The sequence below is a fragment of the Alligator sinensis genome, unplaced genomic scaffold, assembly GCF_000455745.1.
Source record: "Alligator sinensis unplaced genomic scaffold, ASM45574v1 scaffold394_1, whole genome shotgun sequence".
NCBI classification, from domain to species: Eukaryota; Metazoa; Chordata; order Crocodylia; family Alligatoridae; genus Alligator; species Alligator sinensis.
In genome coordinates, this window is record NW_005842273.1 from 247,602 (window position 1) to 260,734 (window position 13,133).

Genomic DNA, 13,133 nt, shown 5'->3' on the forward strand with positions numbered 1-13,133 from the left:
GCCTTCATTGAACACCTTCAAGAGCAAACTGGATGCTTATCTTGCTAGGATCCTATGACCCCAGCTGACTTCCTGCCCTTTGGGCAGGGGGATGGACTCGATGATCTTCCGAGGTCCCTTCCAGCCCTAATGTCTATGAAATCTATGAAATCTATTAAATTAACACATACATGTGACATGAGTGTTGCTTCAGGATTTGAGGTACAGTTTCCCAGAAACCCCTGCATCTATAATCTTGAAACTTGGCAGGCGTCATGCCCTCAGCAGTGGCTACCACTCCTGCAAGGTTAATATGAATCAGCCAAAAAACAAGAATTTTATAGATATTTCATTGATTTCCCATTATACCCTATGGCTGAATTTCCGAATCTTTTCCAAAATCTTTTCCAAATTGATTCGGAAGTTCCAAATCAATTCGGAAAGGCTAAACCTTCTAGTTATTTGATTCAGATTCATAGATTCAACCTCTGGATTGTCCAAATTCTCTCTGAATCTGAATCGTGATCCGAAGCTTTGGACAGTCCTAATTTGCACCCCAAGTGTGCCCCTGGTCATAGTCTCCTGGGTGCACCATAAGGAGCTGTTTGAATTCAATGAGGGGTGCCCAGCCCACTGTGCCCTGCTGATGATGATCTCCATGGTGCCCAGGGTGTAGCTGAGAACCTGGTGTGAGTCCTGAGCTTCAATGGCACCCCAGGCAAACCTGTACTTCCCTGCAAAGTGCGCAACTGCCTGGATAGGTATCTCTGTCTACACTACAAGTTCCTGCCCCCTGTGCCTGAGGTAGAGATCACCACTGCCATTTATGAGTTTCTCTGCATGTGAAAAGCCCACGGCTGCCTAGCTGGGAGCACACTGGCCGCTCACTAAAGACCTGAACTGCCTCCCTCCTTCCTTCATGTTGGGGGAAAATCTGGAGGAGAGAGGAAGGGAGTAGAGGGGAAGATAGGAGAGTGCTCCAGGTGTGCAGGACAAGGGTGGGTGAGTAAGCTGGCACAGGTACAAGTGGCCATGATGCCCTGTTCCACCCCCGGCTCTGCTCCGCGTGTGTGAGGCTTACCAGACAGTAAGGCTCTGAGAAACAGGACTGTTTTGTTTTCACTTCAGTTTCATCATTTTGATGGGACAGTGTTTTGTTTCATCATTTTGTTTCATGTCAAAGCACTGTTCCATTTTGTTGCGTTTTGACATTTTGCCCATAGGCTATAATGGGGAATCACAAAAATGCCTATAACTTTGTCATTTCTTGCCTGATTTGAATGAAAAAAGCAGGGAGGATAGCTTCTGCTGAGACCACAATGCCTGCCTGTCAAGTTTCAAGGAGATAGGTGCAGGGGTTTCTGTGAAACAGCACCTCAAACTATTCAGAGCAAAACTCACGTCACTTGTAAGTGTGAAGGCCTGGGGGGCAATGAGGTGTGGGTGTAGAAATAGCAGGCATGGTAGCTATTGGCATGGTACCTGCTGAAGCCATGAAGCCTGCCAAGTTTCAAGGAGATAGTGCAGGGATTTCTGGGAAACTGCACCTCAAGCTGCTGACAAACAAAACTCATGACATGTGTGACTGTGTGTGTGTTAAGGTGAGCCCTCACTGGTGCTGGGCATGACATAGTGATATAGTAGCGTGCCCCAATGAGGTCTCCACCTCCCCTACAACATCAAGCGGGTCTAGTACTTTAAATAACAAAGGTAAGCAGCACAGTAGCACTAGCAGCATCTCAGGCAGCCAAACTGTCACAGAGCCTTTCTTTCCTTTCCTGCAGGAGCTTCTTCTCCAGCAGCTGCCAGAGAACTCCCCCTGCCAGCCCCAGCCCCGGGGCTTAGATGTGCTGAGGGCCCTGCCTCCTTCCACTCAGCTGACCAGGGACAGGTGCTTGGGGTGTTGGTCTAAGGAGATGGCACTGGTAGACAAGGTTCTTTGGGTCAATCAGGTATCTTTTAGTAGACCAACTGACTAGTTGGAGAAATATATCTTAGCAAGCGTTCGGGTTGAAAAACCCAACGTCAGACTGAGGAAGCACCTCCAGTTGGTGTGTGGGTGCGCTGTTCCTGGATGGAAGGAATAAGAAAGAAGCCAGAGGCTGGCCTGGCATGCAATGCAGGCAAGAAAGCCAGTCAGTGAAAATGGAGAGGGAGGCATCAGCAGGTGAGGGTGAGAGACAGGCTGAGGTAGTGTGTCAGAATTCCAATGTCTATATTGAGTCCATGAGTTTCTGTACCTAGGAGGTTGATGAAATGCAGTTCATAGGCTCATCTGTGAAAATCTTTTAAATGGTCTCCTGCACAGCCCTAGTCTATATATTATTGGCATTCTAGCTACTGGCAGAATGGTACACTACCAGCTATTAACAAGGAGAAAAAAAAAAAAAAAGTCTTTTTCTTAAAGGGCCTTTCCCAGTCCAAAAAAAAATTTTTTTTTTTTACACAAACAGTGGAGTTTTAAAATATTTTTTTAAATATTAAATACCCAGTCTTGAAATTTTGTGAAGACTGGAATGAGAAATGAGTGTGCTCATTCTCTTTTCTATTACCTAGTAACAACAGAATCCCCACCAGATCAGAGCAGTATACCTTCAAGTAATAAATAGCAAAATGGAAGAAAGAAACAATACAAAGTCTTAGAAAACATGCACGTGTTGCTTCTGTATTATTCTCCTCCTCAAATGTCTTCATTCCTATGCTTGGTATCCTACATTGCTATCCTTCATGTTTAGAGGCAAAAGCATTTAGATGAAAAAGAAATGTTTCAAACTAGTGATCACAAATATATCTATGTAGAATATGTCTTAATAAAGCATTTTCTGGGCAAAAATAGATTCATAATATTTAATTAAAATAAAAACAAAAAAACCCCCCTATTTTTATTTATCAATACTAGAAAAAAAGGTCAGTAAATGCACAAAAAGTTGATACTAGGTTCCGCCCAGGGCATAATTTTACTTAAGGGATGTAAATATAACTTTGTGTTAGGTATTTCTTCATGACAAAGATTCATTATAGCTCAGAACTACAAACTAAATATTTTATGAAGTCATATAGCATTCATAACACAATTATTGTGAGTGGTGTTTAAAAGTAATTTCTTCTTAGAAAAGTCCAGTGTGATGTACACAATCTTCCAAAAGCAAACAAACAAAAAAACCCACAATAACAGGATACATTTTCCTTTGTTTAATTCCGTTGAAGTAAGGTTTTACCAAGAGTGAACTTGGATCATTTCGCCAAATATTTATCATGTTCTAATTATTTAAGGAGCACTTTTCCTTTGTCAATATGGGGGAAATATCACTTGCTCCCTTTGATCAATGAGATTTGTATGTAATAAAACTACCTTCTAAAGTATTGCTAAAATCCATGATATAAATAAGAAGAATCATAATATTCCAACATGGACTATATCACAAATTGTGTTCTATAGAGTATTTATTATGCTCATAATTATATCACACATCTATCTGGTTTGCAGATATTACTATCAATAGAATGATCAATCATTACAGCCCCTCATTGTCTTTAAGAGAATTAGCTCACATGCTGACTTAACTGGTATTTCTCAGTTTTGTATGTTTATTCACTATTGTATTATGACTGACAACATATTTAAACATGCCTAAAGCTTAGTTGGGAGTTAATCTTTCTTTTGTGAAAATATGCTTCAGCAGAAGCTAATTAATGCAGTGTGAAGGTTGGCATTTTTGGTGGTTGGGAAATAGTGTTGCAGCCTTGGTAACTAGCGTTTGGGAGTGATCTTTCAGGCTACAAACAGATGCAACATTTATCTGGAGATAAATCATTTTATCCCAGGACAAGCACAATTGTTTAGATGTCCATGTCCATTGTCCTAAGAAAAATCTTAAGAAAGTTTATAGGATAAGAAGTACTAACCGTTTATCCCAGAATATCATAAAGTGCACCTGAAAAGTTATTCTGCGATTGCACCATTGAATCAATGGCTGGAAAGCAGCAATGCATTCATTTAAGTTGCCCACTAAACCCTTATGAGGGGCGATGTATCTACACGCTAGTCCCAGGATATTTCTGTAGTGCAAAAAAAGAAACACCAGCACAATTTGTCCAGGGACAAGTGCAACATTTCTTCCTAGACTCCGTTATTTTGTTCAGTGCAAGGAGAGCTAGTAACCACTTGAATTGAGGCCTTTGGGGAAAAAAAAAAATAAATAAAGCCAGCATGTTTATTTCTGATCAGTATTTGCAGTTAATTTTCTGTGCAAGCACCTTGGTCATACTGTGAAACCCAATCACCTATAACAATCTTAAAAAAAAAAAAACTCCAAAGGAAGATTGGGTTGGAGAGATATTCCATTGTCACTCTTGCCTGCAATGAGTTGCGCATGCTAATTTGAAGAGCCTTAAATTGCATGATTGTCTTTAAGGTTCAAGGTCTTTCCTTGATTCAGTTGATAGTTTGAATTAAATTGATTTATAGTCTTGCTGACATGTCCCTGACAACTGAATGTTAAGAAACAGAGGGAGCTAGTTGAATGTAGTAGACTCTTTTACATCCTTACCTCATCGAATCAATAAGAAAACTGCTTATTATAGGAATTAATGAAAACTTCAGCCTTCTGAAGTTCTTTGATGTTGAAGCTCTTCTGTCCGTGATCCTTTTGGTGTGAAAGACATACAAATCCCCCTTTGCCCTATGACTGCCCAATTGTTTGACCCTTAATCATGTTTCCAGATACTTTTCACATAGTTCCAAATGCTGGTTGAATATAATAAGAAAAAAATATTAGAATCATTGGACAAATACACATCCCTTTCATCTTCCTCACTTTTTGACAAGCATCTATATGCTTGCACAAACACTCATATATATGCTCTCACACACACACACACAAATGATTCATTTGAAAACTGGTTTGCATCTGCTGTATTATTTCACTCAATTTTTACACTGAATTGAAAAAGGAGAATCTTTATTTATGTGCAGATTATTATAGAGGTCTCAGATTAGTTTCTAAGCAGTGTCCCAAGCACATAAGATATTTCAGCAAGTCACATCCTAGTGCTCAGTACTAAATTAAATTTAAGGAAATGTACAAAATTGTTCCCTAGTTACCTGGAGTTTTCCACTTAATGTTTGATATAGAGAAAGCTAAAACTAAGATACTATTTTTTTTCAGTCCGTGAATATATCCAGTCATAGATCATAAGGCCAAGAGGGACTATGGTCAGCAGCTAGTTTGACTTTCTGTATAATTGAACATATAGGACTTCCTTGAATTAATTCCTATATGAACTGGAGCATATAAAAGTCAGTGTCTCAGCTCTTAGTAGATGTTGTTCCTTCATCAGTTCATTAAACTAAGTCTAAAGTTAACATATTAAAATGTTAATAAGAAACCAAACAGATATGTTAACATTGTACATCAGGTGAAGTGAAAAGTAATTAAATTTCAGTGAACTGTTCTCCTGTCAAATCCTAATACCTGACCTGACCAATGCAATAAATTCTATATACATGTGCATATGTACATGTACTACACAATATCTGTATGCCAACTAGACTTCCTGTATATTTTTAAAAAATTCTCACCTTTGGGCAGCAACTGTCTTTATGAGTTTTACACCATCATAAGAAAATATCAATGAGCACAAGACAGAGCTATCACTATGCAGCCTTATGCATTTTTTATTTCTTATAAACCTTTAAGCTTCTGGCATTGAGTCATCCTGCCCATCACCAAGACAACAAAAAGCTCGATTCATAAATATTACAAAATATTGGAATATGCTGAACTTTCCATTTGCCACCTTAAGATTCTTCCTTTTTATGGGTTTTTTTTTTTTCTGTAAAGACGATTATTTTAGAATGAACAAGCATCTGAATATGTGAGGCTTTTTATTTTTTTTGTAAAGAAGACTAAAAACTAAAGGAACAGAAAATTAGATTACAGAGAGTCTCTCAAGATAAGCGGGATGATTCAAATCACCTGACACATGGTAGCAACCATGTCAATTTGGGGACTTCCAATTCAGTGACACATCCAGTCAAATATTAATTGTAGGTTAAAGATGGACATGAGATCACGCCTGAGATTAGGTGGACTTTGGCCAGATCAATTTCATGAATCTGAAGAGAACATTGCTACTTGGCTCAATTTTAAGGTGTTGGGGTTTTTTGGTTTTTATTTTTTGGGGTTTTTTCCTATCTCTGTCAGCATCCTAGAGTTAGAGACTCATTACTCTTCAGTGTCACTGTCTGCCTAATTCTTCCTCTCAGCAATCAGAGGCTTTCCTTAGACAGAGGAACTAATCATCCAGTGGATGGATTTGTAGAGGTCTCCATACCTGGTTCTGAAGTAGACAGCAATGCTAATAGCAGTAAATGCAAGTCAAAAGAGGGGAGCAGAGAAAGAATGAACAAAAGGATAAGGCTTTGCAGATTTGCCTTGGACTGTGAAATATAAAAAGAAAGAAGCAAGAAAGTAGATGGCAAAGACAATGATAAGGCAACACAACTAAAGTGTTTGGTACTACTGGATAGTAGAGGGAAAATAGCAGGAGGGAATATCTAAGAGAAATAAAGCAGAAAAATTATGCTATAAAAGGTCGGTGGAAATGCAAACATATTTATTAGTGCAGTTTATTTATTGCAGCTCCAATAAATGCAGAAATTAAATGTACCTCCAAACATGACAATCCCCACAAAATAATGTGTCTGAAGCCACCAGATGGCACTGTTACACATACTGAGATAGAAGAGTTAGTCTGAAGTCAGATAGAAGGCAGGGTCTATTTGCACCTTATAGACTAATTAAATCAGAGATGTATAGCATAAGCTTTCATAAGAGGCACTCTTACTTCATCAGATACTGTGAAGAGACTGCAGGAAGCAGAGCTTCTAAATACAAAGCAGTGATTAGGCTGTTACACAGGTCTACAAGAATTTTTTCTTACGTGTAAGCAATATATAGTCTCAAGAAGTGTTACGTTGTTACTTTTACAATTGAAACTGCAGAGATCAGGGACAAACAGCAAGAGTGCAATACAATAATATTCATGTAGATGTTTAAGAAAAAAACTGAAATTCTCTTTGAGATTATACACACAGTTCCCTTGAATATCAAAGTACAGCATTTTCTATTGCCTACATATATAGTGGTAGTACCTTATTTATTTGGTTAGCAAATATCAAATTTACCAAAAATAATAATAAAAAACATAAGCAATGGAAAAAAAAAATAGATTTCTGTATATAGGCCCAGTTTTGCAAAATTAGTGCTTAGCCACAATTGCTAATAAAGCAATTAAGTCCTTGCTTAAATTCCCTTGAAATTAGTGGGACTTAAATGTAAGCATTCTCTTAAAAAGCACTGTTTAACTGGGACCATCCTTGCTTAATTCCATTTGGTGAAATTATCCCACAAGTTTATTTGCTCAGGTTTTTTTACAATTATTTTGACTACTATTTTCCAACATGCTACTGAGTTATATTTTAATCCTTCTTAAGCAGAAGAGGAAATGCCTATTAGTTGATTAATCCAAAGTCATACAGGGAATTGGAAATAAAACCTTAAAAAAAATCAGATACCCTCACTCCAAGGTTTGAACCATAAGATTTCCTTCCCTTATAATTTCCTCTGGACGTGTAAAAATGTACATACGTTCAGGTGAAGAATATTAGCCTATGTGCAAAACAACAGACTCTGTAGGATACAGTTAATTTACCTTGATATTTTCCTCTGATCAACATAGCAGTACAGAAGATGGAAAAAAAAAAAAAATCTTCAAATGGTCAATGAAAAGTAGCCTTACCAATTTAGTAAGGTGTGATGCCTCATTACTTAGACATGATGCACAGTTGTCATGATGCATAGTTAATTAGGCACATGAATGAACTAACAATACTCCACTTTTAATAAGAGAAGGCACAAAAGTCCTGACTTAGTTCTTCTTGAGTCTTCTAATCGTTAACACATATGGAAGTGGCTTTTCCCCAGTAAAACGTCTGATGCTATAGAATGCATAGAACTATTAAGATCCACACTTACAGGCCTAGCTTCATTGAGGTCATCTGGACTCGGAGTCAGTAACAGAGATTTTAAAAGTGTATACATCATAGCAGAAGTAATACATTTCTGTAGTGCCCAGAAGTTCAACTCTTGCTGCAAATGCCACTGTAGTATGGCATAGGACTGCAACACGAAACGATTGCAAGAATGAGATTTTCAAAATGCAGAGTCAAAAGCATGTGTGCTGCATTTGCGCTCAATCACAGTCTGAACCCTGACTTGTGCAGATACATCCTGATATATACATTCAATGAAACCATGCAAAGGTGTTCTGAGATATTTTTTTTTTTTTTTAAATCAGTTCTCTTTTTTCATGGGCAAGCCTGAGATGGAAATCTGAGATAAATTTACCAAATATTACTTTTGGTCAGCTTCCAAAGTATTACATTAATGTACTCATTTGGGGGCAAATTCTGACCATCAACAAAAAGTAACACATTATTCTGCCAATATTCAGTTTTACTTCAGTGGATATAGAGTAAGCTTATAGAGTAAGTTACTCCTCCAATTAAGTTAACTATCAGAACTAGAGCTGACCAGCTTTCCTGTGGAATGTTTGCCACCAAACAAAAATCAAACCTAAATATTTCACATAAATGTATAAATTTCAACAAAAGTTTGTTTAAAACCAAAAAATTGGAAGAAAAGAATGTTGATAGAGCTAAATCATTCTATTTTAACTTTTACAGAATAGAGGTTTTTGATATCTCCTTTCTTTTATGATTATGTTTTAGTTTTGTATTTTATATAATAGCATTTGAACAATCCAGATTGGGGGCAAGGCATCTTTTCATTCAAAATATTTTTTATTTCTTTTTTTCCCAGGATAGTTTGATTTATTTTTTTTAAATTTCAAAAGACAAATATCAAATTTACAATATTCCCTGATTTATAAATAAGAGCCCCCTGATTTTGGCACTTTTAATGAGAATCTAGAATTTTTGGCAAAAACTTTCTGCCATAAAATTGCATGTAAAATGCATATTGTGCAATATTTCTGTGATCAGTACACGCTTTTGTTTATGAAGTTAAATGTTCAGCTTACAAACATTTATGCTTTCCTCACTGAAAAAGTAAAGATGTTTTTATTTTATTTTTAAGTTAGTAAAAAGGGAAAGCTAAAAGACTTTTCCTCCAGGGATATTAGAAATATCCAATGTAATGTCTTCTCTGCTTTAACAAAAACATATGCAGGGCATCCCTGCCTTATACTGACATAGTGAATGTAAGAGCATTTGGCACCTGTTTTGTACTGAAGATTTGCCTGGAGTCCGCCTCAGAAAGGACCCGCTGTTTTCCGATTCCTACAGTATATAAATGTTAACAGTGTTTGTTAAAGCCATCATCTTTGTTACAGAGAATACTCTTAAAAGTATAACATATGTGTTTATACACGTTATAAATTCATATGATGTATATCACAGTTCAAAAACATTCATAGGTGTGTAAGTCGCCAGCCCAGAGCTGCACATAAATAGTAAAGAGCCTGAGATGAAGGAAGGAGCCAAAGCATAAGAATAAGAGGGAGTTTTTCAGGAGACCTTGATGCAAACCTTTCTCAAGGATCAGGAGACACCAGTAATAAATGGAGTATGACAAAAGTTTCCTTATTTATATTTTGTGGCTTATATCTTCAGTTTATTTGACTGCAACAGGCCTTTATCAAACCAACCAAGTGGAATGTTCAGCTTGGTTTAGCCTAGTGAAGTGGCTGCTTTTGTTTCAACTTTCCACCTTTTCTAACATGTCCTTGAAGCTTGACAACAAAATTTATTTCCCTTTTTACTTCATATTCTGTTTCACTTGCTTCTGCTTCTTTCCCCCCCTCCCCTTTCCCTGTAGTTTTCTCAGATTGTGCACCAAGCACAGCCATCCTTAACAATGAATGCATGTACATCCAAGCATATACCAGGAGATTCCTGTACATTCTATTTGCTATTTCTCTATTGTATGGTGAATCAGGTTTTGTGAAATAACTTTAAGGACAGAAAATAGGGAAAATATGCAAAATACCTGTTATTTCCATATCAAAATTGTAACTATTTATTATATTATATTCTTCAGAGAAAAGAAAAATAAAATCAGTGAGGGATGTTTAGAAGCAAGGGAGCAAATATATGGTTCACACAGGCTGTATACACATGTTCAAGGAAGCTGATGTTGATTAGATCATGTTAAACATGGCCACCGGCACCAGTGAATGCTGGAAAAACAGGCCCTGAGAGCAGTTTGTGGAATTAGGGGTAATTCAGTATGGCTGTGTGAAATTTCATGAAGTGTTTTGTTTTGAAGCTGTTTTGACATGTTTTGAGCTCAAAACAGCAAAACTGGAATGAAACAAAAAGCACTGAAACAGCTTCAGGACTAAATGAGGGCACTTGAAACCTTTGAAAAGTTCGCGTTTCAAAGCAGCCCAATGGTGGGAGGCAGGGGAGAGCCAAGGCTGCTCTCCAAGTGGCTCCACAGCCCCATGTAGCTCAGCCCTGGCTCTCCCCATATCCTGCCACTGGGCTGTGCTCCATTGGACTTGCATAGCTGATTGGAGTGCAGTGCCAGCTCTGCCCACCTCCCACTACCGGACTGTACTCCATGGGGCTGGCAGAGCCAATCAGAGTGCAGCCCATTGGTAGGAGGTGGGTAGAGCCAGCACTGAGTTCAAATCGGCTCCACCAGCCCCATGGAGGGCAACCCAGTGGCAGGAGGCAGGCAGAGCCAGCACTGCACTCTGTGGGGCTTATGGAGCCAATCAGAAAGCAGCACTGGCTGTACCCACCTCCCACTACCGACCTGCACTCCATGGGGCTGGTGGAGTCAATCAGAGTATAGTCCGGCAGTGAGAGGTAGGAAGAGCTGGGGCTGCGCTCCACCTCCTACCACTGGGCTGAGATCCATGGAGCCCAGCACTGGTCCCAGGCAGCAGCCTTCTGTCATCCAGGCACAGGTCCAGGGGTCCATACCCCCTGGAAGAGTCCAGCACAGCCCTGCAGCCCTGTTGGGGGTGCAGAGCCCTGGATCTGTGCCTGGATGACAGGAGGCTGACATTCCTGCAGCAGGGAGCATAGCTAGCAGCCAGAGTTTGGGTCCAACCGACCAGGTTCTAGTTTTGGGCATTACATGCTATTGCCATATGTGCCACCCCAATTTTTTTAGGTATGGGTTTTTTTGACTCTGGGATCTCCCAGGGTAAAAAATAATTCCCCTATTCTACAAAGTGGCAGTGTGGGGAATGCCTGCATGTGAAGCTATGTGGTACTTGGCACCACAGATGGATCTGCAGCACTGCATACTGCACATCTGCACTTGTCTGGAAGGGTCCTATGTGGTTAACAAGACAAGGAAACAAAGCAGTTTTGTAGGCAATGGGAAAAGTTCTCTCATGGTGTAGGTTTATATTCCATATCAGTATGATAATTAAATGAACATACAAGTTTTCATAAGATCATAGAAAAATTAGAGCTGGAAGGGACCTCAGGAGGTCATCTAAGCCAAACCCCTGCTCAAACTGGGACCATCCACAACTAGACCGTCACAACCAAACCTTTGCCTAGCTGGGTCTCAAAAACCTCCAAGGATGGAGATTCCACAACTGCTCCGAGTAACTTGTTCCAGTGTTTTACTACACTCCTAGGGAAAAAAAGTTCTTTCTAATATTTAACCTAAACTTCCCTTTCTGCAACTTGAGACCATTGCTCCTTGTTCTCTCATCTGAGAAGAGTCTAGCTCCATCCTCATTTGAACCCTGCTTCAGGAAGTTGAAGGCTGCTAGTAAGTCCCCCCTCAGTCTCCTTTTCTATAGACTAAATAAGCCCAGTTCCCTCAGTCTTTCCTCATATGCCATGTACCCTAACCCCCAAAACATTTTTGTAGCCATCCACTGGACTGTCTCCAATTTGCCCACATCCTTTCTGTAATGGAGGGCCCGAAACTGAGCATAGTACTCCAAATGTGACCTCACCACTGCTGAATAGAGGGGGATAATCACTTACTGGACTGCATTGGTTGGAGTGTTGCCAGCAGGGCAAAGGATGCCTTTAGCTTTCTTGGCAACAAGGGCACACTGTTAGTGCATATTCAGTTTATTGTCCACTTTAACATCCAGGTCCTTTTCTGCAGAGCTGCTGCCCAGCCAGTCAGTCCCGAACCTGTACCTGTGGATGGGATTGTTCTGTCCTAAGTGCAGGATTTTTCATTTGCCCTTACTGAACCTCATATTTCTTTTGGTCCAATCCTCCGATTTGTTTAGGTCTCTCTGACTCCTAGTCCAACCTACCAATATGTCTACTACTCCCCTCAACTTGGTGTCATCTGCAAACTTGCTGAGGGTGCACTCTGTGTCATCTTTCAGGTCATCAATGAAGATACTGAACAACCTTCAATGTCTTCATCAGCAACTTGGATGAGGGAGTGAAGTGTACTCTGTCCAAGTTTGCGGATGACACAAAACTGTGGGGAGAAGTGGACAAACCAGTGGGCAGGGAACAACTACAAGCAGACCTGGACAGGTTGGACATATGGGCAGAAAACAAAAGAATGCAATTCAACAAGTAGAAATGCAAAGTGCTGCACCTAGGGAGGAAAAATGTCCAGCATACCTACTGCCTAGGAAATGACCTGCTGGGTGGCACGGAAGCAGAAAGGGATCTTGGAGTCCTAGTGGACTCCAAGATGAACATGAGTCGGCAGTGTGACGAAGCCATCAGAAAAGCTAATGGCACTTTATCGTGCATCTGCAGATGCATGACGAACCGAACCAAGGAGGTGATTCTCCCCCTCTATCGGGCACTGGTCAGACCGCAGTTGGAATACCGCGTGCAATTTTGGGCACTGCACTTCAAGAGGGATGTGGATAACCTGGAGAGGGTCCAGAGAAGGGCCACTCGTATGGTTAAGGGCTTGCAGGCCAAGCCCTATGAGGAGAGACTGGGGCACCTGGACCTCTTCAGCCTCCGCAAGAGAAGGTTGAGAGGCGACCTTGTGGCTGCCTATAAGTTCATCACGGGGGCACAGAAGGGAATTGGTAAGGTTTTATTCACCAAGGCGCCCCCAGGGGTTACAAGAAATAATGGCCACAAGCTAGCAGAGAGCAGATTTAGA

At 40.0% G+C, this 13,133-nt stretch overlaps 1 long non-coding RNA gene across 1 annotated transcript in view; it reads right to left on the minus strand.

Annotated features, from left to right (window-relative positions):
• The window catches only part of LOC106722415, a 21,491-nt gene that overhangs the window by 4,350 nt on the left and 4,008 nt on the right, over positions 1–13,133 (minus strand). Inside the window, exon 2 of the long non-coding RNA XR_001358368.1 lies at positions 9,282–9,343. This is a non-coding gene — a long non-coding RNA (uncharacterized LOC106722415). The remainder of the gene's footprint in view (positions 1–9,281; positions 9,344–13,133) is intronic.